This window comes from Orcinus orca, chromosome 5, assembly GCF_937001465.1.
Source record: "Orcinus orca chromosome 5, mOrcOrc1.1, whole genome shotgun sequence".
NCBI classification, from domain to species: Eukaryota; Metazoa; Chordata; class Mammalia; order Artiodactyla; family Delphinidae; genus Orcinus; species Orcinus orca.
In genome coordinates, this window is record NC_064563.1 from 5,259,227 (window position 1) to 5,272,472 (window position 13,246).

General features: G+C 47.0%; 1 long non-coding RNA gene across 4 annotated transcripts in view; it reads left to right on the forward strand.

The window, feature by feature from the left end:
- The window catches only part of LOC117202178 (uncharacterized), a 53,389-nt gene extending 40,800 nt beyond the window's left edge, over nt 1-12,589 (forward strand). For all 4 annotated transcript variants that reach the window (XR_007477517.1, XR_007477515.1, XR_007477516.1 and 1 more), the window contains 2 exons: nt 543-671; nt 10,122-12,589. This is a non-coding gene — a long non-coding RNA (uncharacterized LOC117202178). The remainder of the gene's footprint in view (nt 1-542; nt 672-10,121) is intronic.
- Nucleotides 12,590-13,246: the final 657 nt, after the last annotated feature.

Sequence of the window (13,246 nt, forward strand, 5' to 3'; positions counted from 1 at the left end):
AAATGGTGCCACTGACTTGCCCAGCACCTGACTCTCTAATTTAATAGATCACGGAGCCCTTCCTTTTAAGTGCACTCCTCCCATTTGAAAGATGAAAGTTACATAAAGAAAGGGACAGAGGAGATAAAGAAAGGGACAGAGGAGATAACTTTTAACAAATTTTATTTACTTTTATTTATTTATTTTGGCTGCCTTGGGTCTTTGTTGATGTGCGCGGGCTTTCTCTAGTTGCGGCGAGCGGGGGCTACTGTTCATTGCAGTGCGTGGGTTTCTCATGGAGGTGGCTTCTCTTGTTGTGGAGCACGGCCTCTAGAGCACGGTCTCAAACCCATGTCCAGGGCTCGAACCCATGTCCCCTGCATTGGCAGGAGGATCCTTAACCCCTGCGCCACCAGGGAAGTCCCAGAGGGGAGAACTTGGATGCAATGCTCGGTAGAACCTCTTGCAGCAACATTAGGTTATTTACATTCAATGCTCCATATTCATTTACTGGACAGTTTTTGGTGGATACGGTTTCTTGTTGAACTTGAGATTTCTTACAGCTCACGTCCATTAGGAAAGGAGGAGCAGTAACAAGTTACATACTGCAAAGAAGCGTTACACGTTCAATGACAGTTGCCTAAGAGAAGGCTGGAGATGTCATTTCGTCTGTGCTGTCTTCCTTTTCTCAGGTAGGTACCTTCGGTTCTGTGAGCTGGCATGCTTAGCGTCCAGCCAAAAACACAGGGCAACGGGACCTCCCTGGTGGTCCAGGGGTTATGAATCCACCTTCCAATGCAGGGGGCGCAGGTTCAATCCCTGGTCATGGAACTAAGATGTCACATGCTGTGGGGCAGTTAAACCCGCACGTCCGCAACTACTGAGCCCACGCACCACAACTAGAGAGAAGCCAGGGCACCGCAACAAAGAGCCGACGCAGCTAAAAATAAATTAAAAAAAAAAAGTTCAAAAGGGTGAGTTCATAAAAACAAAACAAAGCAAGAAAACACAGGGCAAACATGATGTACACCTTCGATTGCTTAATCCAATAAACAAGCCTAGAGCATGAACGTAGACGTCATGCCTGTTATTATAATCATGGTTGAACAGGCTTGGCTGGACTTCAGTCATCTATCACCAGCAGTTTGTGCTTGCATTTGGGAGCAGTTCACAGACACACCACCCTCTTTCAAGCCAAAGCCCATCCCTTGGCACTTCCCCTCCACTGACTGTGGTCAGTGCAGTGGGTCCAAGGTCTTGGATCGCCATGGCTGCCATATTCCCACCTGGATTGGCAAGGTTGGCTGAGTGAGTGGCAACGATTACAAGGTTGTTCCCCACAAATGCCTTCTGCCCTGGCTCAAGGTTGTTCTCCAGAAATGCCTTCTGCCCTGGCTCATCAATGAAGTTTTTAAAAACTTCATTCTTTGTTTTTGTTCGATTGCATTGATAAGTTACAGGAATAATACATGCAAAGCATGAATACATTCTCCTTGTAAAAATTAAAACATCTGAACTCAACAGCACCATCAATTAACTGGATATATTGACATCTATAGACGACTTCATCCAACAGCAGCAGAATACACATTTTTTCTAAAGCTCACATGGAACATACACCAGTATGGACCACATTTTGGAATAAAAACACACCTTGACAAATTTAAAAGAATGGAAGTCATACAACGTCTGCTCTCAGATCACAATGGAATTAAACTAGAGATCAAGAACAGAAAGATAGCTGGAAAATCCCCAAATACTTGGAGATTAAATGATATACTCCTAAATAACACATAGGGCAAAGAAGAAATCTCAAGAGGAATTTAAAAATATTTTTAACTAAGTGAAAATGAAAATACGACTTATCAAATTTTGTGAAATCCAGCAAAAGCAATGCTTTGAAAGAAATTTATAGTATTGAATGCATGTATTACAAAAGAAGAAAGATTTAAAATCAATTATCTAAGCTTCCACCTTAGAAAACTAGAAAAAAAAAAGCAAATTAAATCCAAAGTGAGCAGAGGAAAAGAAATAATGAAAATTAGAGCAGAGATCAATTAAATTAAAAATAGGAAATCAACAGAGAAAAATCAATGAAGCCAAAAGCTAGTTCTTTGAAAAGATCAAAGAAATCAATAAGCTTCTAGTCAGGCTAACTAAGAAAGAAAGAGAGAGGACAAAAGTTACTAATATCAGAAATGAGAGAGGGGACATCAGTACAGATCTCGTGGACATTAAAAAGATAATCAAAGAATAGTATGAACAACTTTATGCCCGCAAATTAGATAACTTAGATGAAATGGATCAATTCCTTAAAAGACGCGACTTGCCAAAACTCACACAAGAAGAAATAGACAACCTCAATAGGCCTAAATCTATTAAAGAAATTGAATCAGCAATTCTCTTTGCTTCCAAAACAGAAAGCATCAGGTTCAGTTGGGTTCTCTGATGATTTCCACCAAACATATAAGGAAGAGAAATTATACCAATTCTCTACAATTTCTTCCAGAAGATTAAAGTAGAGGGAATACTTTCTAACTCATTCTAGGTGGCCAGTATTACCATAATACTAAAAACAAAGACATTACAAGAAAAGACTACAGACCAATATCTCTTATGAACATAGATGTAAAAATCCTCAGCAAGACATTAATGAATCACGTCCAACAATGTATAGAAAGAATTACACACCATGACCAAGTGGAATTTACCCCAGGTGTGCAAAGCTGGTTCAATAATAGAAAATCAATGTATCCATCACATCAATAGGCTAAAGAAGAAAAACCACATGATATTATCAATAGATACAGAAAAAACATTTGACAAAATTCAACCCTCATTCATGATAAAACTCTCAATAAACTAGGAACAGAGGGGGGAACTTCCTCAACTTGATAAAGAATACGAACAAAAAACCCTACAGCACACTTGATGGTGAGAAACTATAAGTTTTCCTGCTAACATCAAGAAAAAGGCGAGGATACTTGCTCTCATCACTCCTTTTCAGTACTGTATTCCTTAAAACAATACTGAAAAGTATTATATCTAGTTGATTTTTCTTCCTCATCTTCTGTAGAGTAGAGGATGACGCTGTCTGAAGCCATGGGTCTGTCTATAACATCAGGTATCCCGAGGATGGAATTGATGAGTTTTATCACATGCACACCCTCGTTCTACATGCCCATTTCTGATTACATGTCTTTGTTCTTAGCATCTTAGAGGCCTTTCCTTTTATCATCTTACACGACTCCTCCTCAAAGGGCTGGGGTAGACCTCCTCCTTCACTTCCTCTCCCTTCCCTAAGCCACACCCGCACCGCAGCACCAAGGGGTCTGCTGGGTCTTTCAAACACTTCTCAGCTCTGTGTTCTCACACAAGCAACCTTCTAAAAATGGAGTGGCCGTAGCTGTGCTCCCCAGAAGCCAGGGAGGTTTTCCAAATGCTGGAGGATCACCTCCGACTTTGACCAAATGTGGCAGATTGAACACACACATGAACTCTGCCCTCTCCCACACCCTACTAAACGACAGTATATTAAAAACAATGATACAACCCACAAGGCCAAAGAGATCAACAGGGGAGTTGGCAGCAGACAAGCCATGGCAATAAAATTTTGGAAAAGTGAAAGCAGATGGAAAAATGATAACTGACTTCACAGAACAGGGAAACTGAAACCTACTTTTTACAAAGTAGGGGCATATTTGCTTGGTAGAACTCTAGAAAGCCTCAGGATTTGGAGGACCAAGTACCTCTGAACACTGGGGTGTAGGGTGGAGCTACACCCAGGGTTGATTGAAAGTTTAATTGATGACTAGTTAGATACCCATATTGCTCTCTCTAACCAGTCAGCCAACTACCCTCCCTGTATTAGTCAGCCAGCTACCCTTCCTGTATTAGTAATCTATTGCTGCATAATAAGTTACCGGGCGATGTAGTGGCCTAAAAATAAACATTCATTACCTCACAGTTCCTGTAGGTCAGGGATTCTGGAAGGGCTCAGCTCTGTGTTCTGGCTGAAGGTTTCTCACGAGGTCGGGACGCTGGCTGGAGCAGGAGTCACCACCTCCAAGATGGTGATCCCTTCCTTCCCTGGCACTTTGGTGTTTGTTGGCCAGAGCCCTTGGTTCCCCACCCCACAGACTTGCCCACAGGGCCCCATGAGTTTCCTCACAGCATGGTGGCCGGCTTCACCCAGAGCAAGGGGTACCAGACAGCAAGCTGGAAGCCGCCATGTCTCTTATGATCTAGCCCTGGATGGAAGTCACACTCCATCATTTCTGCAATATCATGTTGGTGACCCAGGCTGCTTGAGTCACTATAGGAGCCGCCTACATAGGAGGTGCAGATAGCAGGGGGTGCGAATCAGTGGGTACCATTTTGAAGGCTGGCTTCTAAGCCCCCCTCACCTCCTTCCTGTCTCTCTTCAATGTGAAAACAGAGACAAAGACCACCAGACATTCGAGAAAAATAAATAAATAAATAAGAGACCAAACAAAGAGAAACAAAGGAATTCAGAGAAAACAAAATATGCAGGAAGCAGAATGAAACTTTAAAAAAAGAAAAAAAAAGGAACTAAACCTTCAGAGGTAGAAGCTATCACAACCACGAAACAAGACCAGAATGTAATAATAATAATGATGAAAATCACAACAAATACCACACAACTGTCTCCCCCAACAGTCATGTAGTCCATACACTGTAACAGGCCTTCTTTTATTTTTTAAATACACTTATTTATTTAATTTATTTAATTTTGGCTGTGTTGGGTCTTCATCTCTGTGTGCGGGCTTTCTCTAGTTGTGGTGAGCGGGGGCTACTCTTTGTTGTGGTGTGCAGGCTTCTCATTGTGGTGGCTTCTCTTGTCGCACAGCACAGGCTCTAGGCAAGCGGGCTTCAGTAGTTGTGGTACACGGGTTCAGTAGTTGTGGCTCACGGGCTCTAGGTGCACAGGCTTCAGTAGTTGTGGCTCGTGGGCTCAGTAGTTGTGGCTCACGGCCTCTAGAGCACAAGCTCAGTAGTTGTGGTGTGCGGGCCTCAGTAGTTGTGGCACGTGGGCTCAGTAGTTGTGGCTCGCGGGCTCTAGAGCACAGGCTTCAGTAGTTGTGGTGCATGGGCTTAGTTGCTCCACGGCATGTGGGATCTTCCAGGACCAGGGCTCGAACCCGTGTCCCCTGCCTTGGCAGGTGGATTCTTAACCACTGTGCCCCCAGGGAAGCCCCAGGCCTTCTTTTTTAAAAATATTTATTTATTTTTTTATTTTTGGCTGTGCTGGGTCTTTGTTTCTGTGTGAGGGTTTTTTCTAGTTGCGGCAAGCGGGGGCCACTCTGCATCGCGGTGCGCGGGCCTCTCACTATCGCGGCCTCTTTTGTTGCGGAGCACAGGCTCCAGACGTGCAGGCTCAGTAGTTGTGGCTCACAGGCCTAGTTGCTCTGTGGCATGTGGGATCTTCCCAGACCAGGACCCGAACCCATGTCCCCTGCATTGGCAGGCAGATTCTCAAGCACTACGCCACCAGGGAAACCCCCCAGGCCTTCTCTTAATCAGACTGTACCTGTATTAGGTCATTTAATCCTCAAACCCACCATCCAGAAGTAGAGCTGAGCCCACAGCTGGAGCTCTAAGAAGGGCTTCAGCCCTTGTAAGCAGACCCCTTTCTAGAGAAGGAAGGAGCTCTGGTTTCAGAAGCAGATCAAGCCGACAGCAGCTCAGCCTTGCCTTTGCAGCAGGGAGGGTAAGGCTCACAGTAGGGGTGAGTCTGTTGCGGGGAGGCTGCAGGGCCGAGGGGCAGAGACACGGGCACAGAACAGGGCCCAGCACACTGCTGCACCCACACCCCACAGTCCTCCGTGTAGCCTGTTGGCCATAGCCTTCATGGAAACTCTGAGGCAGGATCAGAAGTTTAGGGGTCAGAGGTGGACACTGGCAGTCATGGCTACCCCATGGCCTCCCCCAATGACCCCTGTTTTGTTTTGCTTTTGATTTTTATTTTATATTGGGGTAGAGTTGATGAACAATGTTGTGTTCGTTTCTGCTGTACAGCAAAGTGAATCAGCTATACATACACCTATATCCACTCTTTTTCAAATTCTTTCCCCATTTAGCTTATTACAGAATATTGAGCAGAGTTCCCTGTGCTGTACAGTAGGTCCTTGTTGATTATCTAATTTATATAGAAATAAATATATATGTGTTTCTATTGTGTATATGTTAATCCCAAGCTCCCAATCTATCCCTCCCCCCAACCTTTCCCTTTCGGTAAACATAAGTTTGTTTTCTAAGACTGTGAGTCTGTTTCTGTTTTGTATCTTTTTTTTGTATACCATATGTAAGTGATATCCTATGATATTTGTCTTTGTCTGGTTTAGTTCACTCAGTAGGATAATCTCCATGTCCATCCATGTTGCTGCAAATGGCATTATTTCGTTCTATTTTAATGGCCAGTGGTGCGATCGGTTAGCACGTGGTACTTATATTACTCCTGCTCTTGACCATAATGATACGGTGACCCTTTAGTGGTCACTTAGTCAAGTCACTCTAAACCTTTGCCAAAGCCCTACTTCAGGGGTAAGTAACCAGTGGTTCAGAGAGACTTTTCCAAGGTCTCACGGCTGCACAGTGACAAAGTGGGGTCAGAGCCTAGGCTTGCCTAGCTGTTCACTGTGCCTCTTCTCATAGGGGAGAGTGTTTGGGCACCTCTTCCCCCTTCCCTGGATCCACGCCACTGACATTTCCGCGTCCTGAGGGCGTGTCTGGCCATGTGACCTGCTGGCTGAGGGAACGTTAGCTTGTGTGATGCGACCCAAGGCTTGCAATTCTTGTGCATTTGCCTTTGCTCTTTGGCTCCTGTGCTGTCACTGACGAGGACCTACCTGGGCTCACGGGTCTCAAGAAGAGGACGAAAGATCTGGAGCAGAGATGCCCCAGCCGAGCCAGCCTAGATCGGCCGACTCCTGCTGACCCACAAATCCCCAAGAAGAAAGAATTACTATTTTAAACCACTGAATTCTGAGGTCATTGGTTGAGCAGCATTCCGGTGGCATTAGCTAAATGATCTACCAGGCCTTAGAGACGCCTGCTGCTGAGATACCTAACAGATGCCTGATAATTAGGAGTCGCAGAGAGGGTCAGGGACTTCCTGGCTAGGGTAGCCAGAGGTAGCAGAGAAAAGCACAGGACCCAGATCCTTTTAAATTTCAGATAAACATCAAGTCATTTTTACTATAGGTATGTCCCAGGCGATATTTGGGAAAGACTTATACAAAAAATTATTCGATGTTCATTTAAATGACACATTTAACTGGGCCTCGTGTATTTTATCTGGCAACCCTATTCTGGCGGATTTGCGAGAGTCACACTACACAGAAGGCACCTGTGTGTAAAAGTGGGCCTGAGCTAAAGATTAAGAGAGACGGACACCAGAAGCCAACTCCTGGCCCCTGCCATCAGGCAATAAGAATAGTCATAGGGCAGGTACTAAGCCTCTGAGGTTAGCCTTACCTGGAGGGACTGAGTCAGAGAAAAAGGTGTCTGAAATGTTAAGAAAGGGCAGCTTGCTAGTAGTTGGGGGGAGTCTCTTTCAGCTTGATTATTCAACCCCTCTACAATTGGGAGTGCACGGGGAGGAAGGCCCTGGCTTCCCTAGTTTCAGAGCCTGTTGGTAACACAGAAAGCATCCCTCCCAGCAATCAGAAACCTGCATCCCTTTTGCTGGACCTGGGAAATGCTTCCCGGATTACTGCACCATCTGTCTCCGAGGTCCCTGCAAGGAGAGGCACTGTGGGTGTAGGAGAGAAGGCTGCAGCCCAGGCCCAGGAAGGAATTGCCTAAGGACTGTTTGTCAAGAGGTCAGGCCAGCCAGCAAGTGGCCAGTGAAGCCAGGGGGCCAGGTGAATCAGAGAGAAGAAAGGGACCCCTGCAGTGGTCACAGGGCAGAGCAGCAGCGGCTGGGGAACTCCATCCATCCTCCACTTTAGCAGATTTGGACAAGCCACTGTTTTCAGTTTTGCACAGTCTGTGAATAATCGTCAACTCAGTCCAGGAAGAAATTCCATGCTGTCAGACAGCAGCACAGATTGTTGCAGGAAAAATGACACAACTCCATCCTCTGGGCAAACCTACAAATTATTACAAATTTCCCCATCTCTCCTCCACTCACACAGCTGGCTGGAAAAGCTGTCAGTTTTTCCATGGAGATGGGAGGCTTTTCCTCCACGTGGTTTCTCATGATCAAACACATCCCTAGGGTGCTCTGTTGACTTTCATTCCTGGTACCCTTTTCTCCTGACATTGGGACGGAACTGGCCCAGACCCTGCTTCTGAGTACCCCGCAGGACTCAGACACCAAGGTCACCTATGCCTGACCTCGGGGAGCAAAGATGGATCCCTGCGAAGGGAACACTGGCCAGCAAAGATTCTGCATCTCCAGATGAATGACGTCATGCAGACAATGTCCGTCCCGTGGTGATCAGGGCAGAACAGTTCCGACATGAACAAGTGCCCGCTCATCTGAGGACCAGGGCTGACCTAACCTCTGAAACCTGCCCTGATCACAGTCAGCACCAGGGTCCTGCTTCCTCCAGACTCACGCTCCTGCTTCCTCCAGACCCACGCTCCTGCTTCCTCCAGACTCACGCTCCTGCTTCCTCCAGACTCACGTTCCTGCTTCCATGTGGCTTGTAGATTTCACAGCTGCTCTCCCATTTGGATTCAACTTAGTGAATAATTATCATACCCTTATGGGGCTCGGCACACTGTACTAGGCTCCAGGCAATCCAACAACTAAAATGCACAAGGTCGAGCTCCAGGAAGTTTGCTGTTTAGAAGGAAAGGAGATCTATAATGTGAGAGGAGACCCAAAGACCCTGCATGGTAGCAGTGGCCACTGAGGGAGGGGACGTGGAGAGATGCTTCCTGGCAGGGAAAGCCTGGAGGGGGTTCTCGTTGAGCTGGGCTTCAGTAATGGCTTCTGGAAGGTCAGGAGAGTCTAGGCACCAAGACAAGCAAAGGTGAGGAGGGAAGGTGACCTTAAAGCACGGGGTTTGCAGGGAGAGGAGTGACAAGTCAGGTTTTAGTACGAGACAAGGAATCAGAGCCTCAGAAGCACTTCCTCAGAGGAATATCCAGACATTGGTTTGTGTCCCCAGCTGGACCCCAGGTGCTGGTGGGGTCTCCATCCGACAGTGCACAGCCCAACGCCCGCCCCTTCCCCTCGTATTAAAAGTCTGGATTCTAAAATATTAATCGTTTACCCTGATAGGTTAAAGGATGACTCTTATGGGTACCAGTGTTAGGTTGCCATCATGATTCTTTAGGCTGTTTCTTTAGAAGACCTCAAGTAGCTCTGAGCTCCAGCTGTCTCTGTTGATAAAAAGAAAGTAAATTCTCCCTGTTGGAAAAACTTTTGGAGCAGCAGGAAACCAACCTGTCAACTGAAATTGATTTAGTCGCTCAACTGGAATGACCCGACCCACTTAACACATCCCCTGAGAGGGAGCTGTTTACTTCATTGAACCCATAGGATCAGGATGATCGTCACACGATAACGTAACATCTTCGTTACTTGGGGAAGTCAGGGTAGAGATGACCATTGCTGCTTGATAAATGGAGAAAATGAAGTACGAATTTCACAGTCCCCCAGAGAGATATTCACTTCTAGCCCGATAATGTGTTCACCAGATCATCCTAGCGTAGTTTCCTGAGGTATAGGATGAGTTCCAGGCTTCCTTTGCATCTCTGTGTGTATGTTTCTCCTGACCAGAAAGCCAAACGCTAGGGCTTCCTTATCATCACAGAGAGAGAGAGAAACCCAGTTTTGCAAAATTCCCCCCGCTCCTTCCTAAATATCTGGTAGCCTCTGTTTTCTTCCCCTCACGACACTTCCTTACAACTTCTTTTGCTCGTATTTAGAATACAGCCGACCCCTGAACAATGCAGGGGTTAGGGGCGCCGACCCACACACAGTTGAAATTCCACGTATAACTTTACAATTGGCCGGGGTATTCGGGTATTCGCGGTTCTGTATCCGCGAATCGAACCCACCGCGGACGGTATTTAGTGAAAAAACCCCGCCCATCAGTGGACCTGCGCAGTTCAAATCGTTTTTCGAGGGTCAACGGTAGTTCTTTGTGTTTTCTGTGTCACAGCTTGCAGGCCGCAGGAGAGCTCAGCGCCCGACTTGCGAAGTTTGACTCTGACACGCTGGCTCAGGCATTCGGTCCGTGAGGAAGTGACATGTGATACCGTGTCAGCTTCCAAAACTTCCACCTGGCCTTGATCGCCTGGGGTCTCCAGACACTTGTGTGTGTTGATCTCGGATGCAGAACTGCTGCCGGCCTCGGAGGCATCTCGGGGGCTATGGAGACAGGAACATTCCCATCGATGAGGATGCCAGGAAGCAGGCGGTGGTGGGCTTAGGGTTCAAGCTTCGGGGACTGATGCAGTTCTGATGCAGGATTCCAGGCCTGTCTTTATCAAGCCTCTGCCCGGCCTCGTTCTCACCCAGGCACTTAGTGATTCACTGGCTTATTCTGCAAATACTCACCAAGGGGCTGCTGTGTTGCAGGCACTGTTCAGGCCCGGGAGACAGAGGTGGGGAAGCAGAGTCCCTGCCCTCACAGAGCTTCCCAGGACCTGGGACTCTGCAGCAAAAACTGGGCAAATCCTGGGCAAACGGGGACCAGTTGGTCACGCCACGTGGGGGACAAGCCATCAGCGAGCACACAAATAAATATGGTAAGTTCAGACAGTGATACAGGCCAAGGAATAAGGCGGGTGATGTGCTACCAGTGGAGGGTAGGAGGAAGCTTCTGTTGACAGCTGGGCACGGCGGGGAGGAATGTCGCAGGCCGAGGGAGCCAGGACACAGCCGGCAAGGCAGAAGTCAGGAGAGAAAGGCTTGAGGCTGGAGTGGATGGAGAGGAAGCAGGTGGCATCAGGGAGGCACGGAAGGAGCTGGGATTCTGCGACAACACGAATCCGGCCAATCAGCAGTGACCGAGGCCGGGGCCGCCTTCACGGGCTTTACCTGTGTTGACTCGCTTCATCCTCACAAAAAGGTAGGCTCGTGTCATTATCCTGCCCACGTGATGGAGGAAGAAACCCAGGTACAGGAGGCGTGAGGACGTAGCCCAGGCTGATGCTAAAGAGGCCGCCCCCCACCCCACTACCACCCGGCGTTTGGACCAAACCCCCCCTGGCGCCTCCCTGTGTGACCTGCCCAGTCCAGACCCGTCGCACCCCAGGGCCTCCCGGCTGTGTTAAAAGTCACAGATTGTCTGTGAGCTGCGCCTCTCTAATATTTTCACAATGGGTTTCAAATGAAGAAACCAAGGAGGCGAAACGATGATGGCGTATCGCCTTTTTAACTTCCACCCTGCTTCTTTATAACCACCCTCAATGTGTTATTTTTGCCCCTCCTTGAATGTAGAAAACAACATAGCCATCCAAGTGCAGAGACTGTCATACCGGCAACAAAATTACTTTATCAGCTGTGGTTAACAATAGGGTTTTCTTTCCTCTACCATTTCTGATAAAATGTTTGCACAGCATTATATGGGGAAACACAGAGCTACCGCAACAATACACGAACAAGGATAATTTGTGTGTTGGCATTTCCACGATAGAATGTCAAGTATTTCATACCCCAGTGATACTGAGCCTTTCTAAGCCGACTGCTTTGAAAAAAAAAATGCTTCATGTTCATTTCATTATTAATCTTAAGCTGTACATATACATTACAGACACTCTTTTTGTATGGTATGTTTCTCAAACAATATTTGAAAGTCTGAATAAAAATAAATAGGCGTTTAGAATGATTGCATTGAAATACGCATTGAAAATGCTACTGTGTCAGGCAAACTAACGCAGTTGCTACTGATGGAGAACCTTTTTTTCTAAGACCACCCTGCCCTTATTTCATGTAATGCCCCATCCTTTTCAGGATTCCCTGCAATGATCACTTTGAAAGGGACTTTGTCGCTTTTGTAGGACATGATGATTAATCAATGTGGACTCATTTCTCTCATTATTCTTACAGTTCTGCTTCAGACAGACACTTTCCAGGTGGTAGATAAGGATAATCAGATCCCAAATTTAACGAGAAATCATCACATCTTAAGATTACTTACAAATCATGTATTGTAAAATGAGTTGAAAAGTAATCTGTATGCATCATTTGAATTTTAGGGATTCCTTTATTCTTAAGAAATCGCTTTTATATTAAACCATAGTAGACAGTTGAGACAGAAAAGTATCAAAAGGAAAAAAAAAAGGTAGGAGAGACCTGTAGGTAACTCTGGTTTTGCATTTCAAAAAGAACCCTCAAAAGCAGAAGGGACCAGCCCTCAAGTCCCCCTGTGGTGTGTAGGATCCTGGTGAAGACCTTGTATGGTCCGTGCAGATGTTTGATCTCAGGTTCACATCTGGTCCACAAGGGACGTGATGGAGGTTCATGCAGCCTCCAGAGGGAGAGAGTTTTGGAGACTGAGGTGACGTATCTTTGGACTTGCCAACAAGATCAGGCAGTTTCGAGCATGAATACAGACTAAACGAATGTTTTAGTTTTTTCATGTCAAAGACAAGAAGACGGCTTCCCTGGTGGCGCAGTGGTTGAGAGTCCGCCTGCCGATGCAGGGGACACGGGTTCGTGCCCCGGTCCGGGAAGATCCCACGTGCCGCGGAGCGGCTGGGCCCGTGAGCCGTGGCCACTGAGCCTGTGCGTCCGGAGCCTGTGCTCCGCAATGGGAGAGGCCACAGCGGTGAGAGGCCCGCGTACCGCAAAAAAAAAAAAAAAAAAAAAAAAAAAGACAAAAAGAAATCACCTTCAGTATCTCAGAGTGAGCAATCGGTAAAAATGTCACAAATACCTGCCATCTGACAACTGGATACTTGGTACCCAGGTCATGGGAATGAGGAATGTGGGCAGTGGGTGTGATTGATTGAAAAATAGTCTCCCGGGACTTCCCTGGTGGCGCAGTGGTTAAGAATCCGCCTGTCAGTGCAAGGGACACGGGTTCGAGCCCTGGTCCGGGAAGATCCCACATGCCGCGGAGCAACTAAGCCCGAGCGCCGCAGCTACTGACCCTGAGCTCTAGAGCCCGTGTGCCACAACTACTGAGCCCGTGTGCCACAACTACTGAAGCCCACGCGCCTAGAGCCCGTGCTCCGCAACAAGAGAAGCCACCACAATGAGAAGCCTGCGCACCACACGAAGAGTAGCACCCGCTCTCCGTAACTAGAGAAAGCCCGTGCGCAGCAACGAAGACCCAAC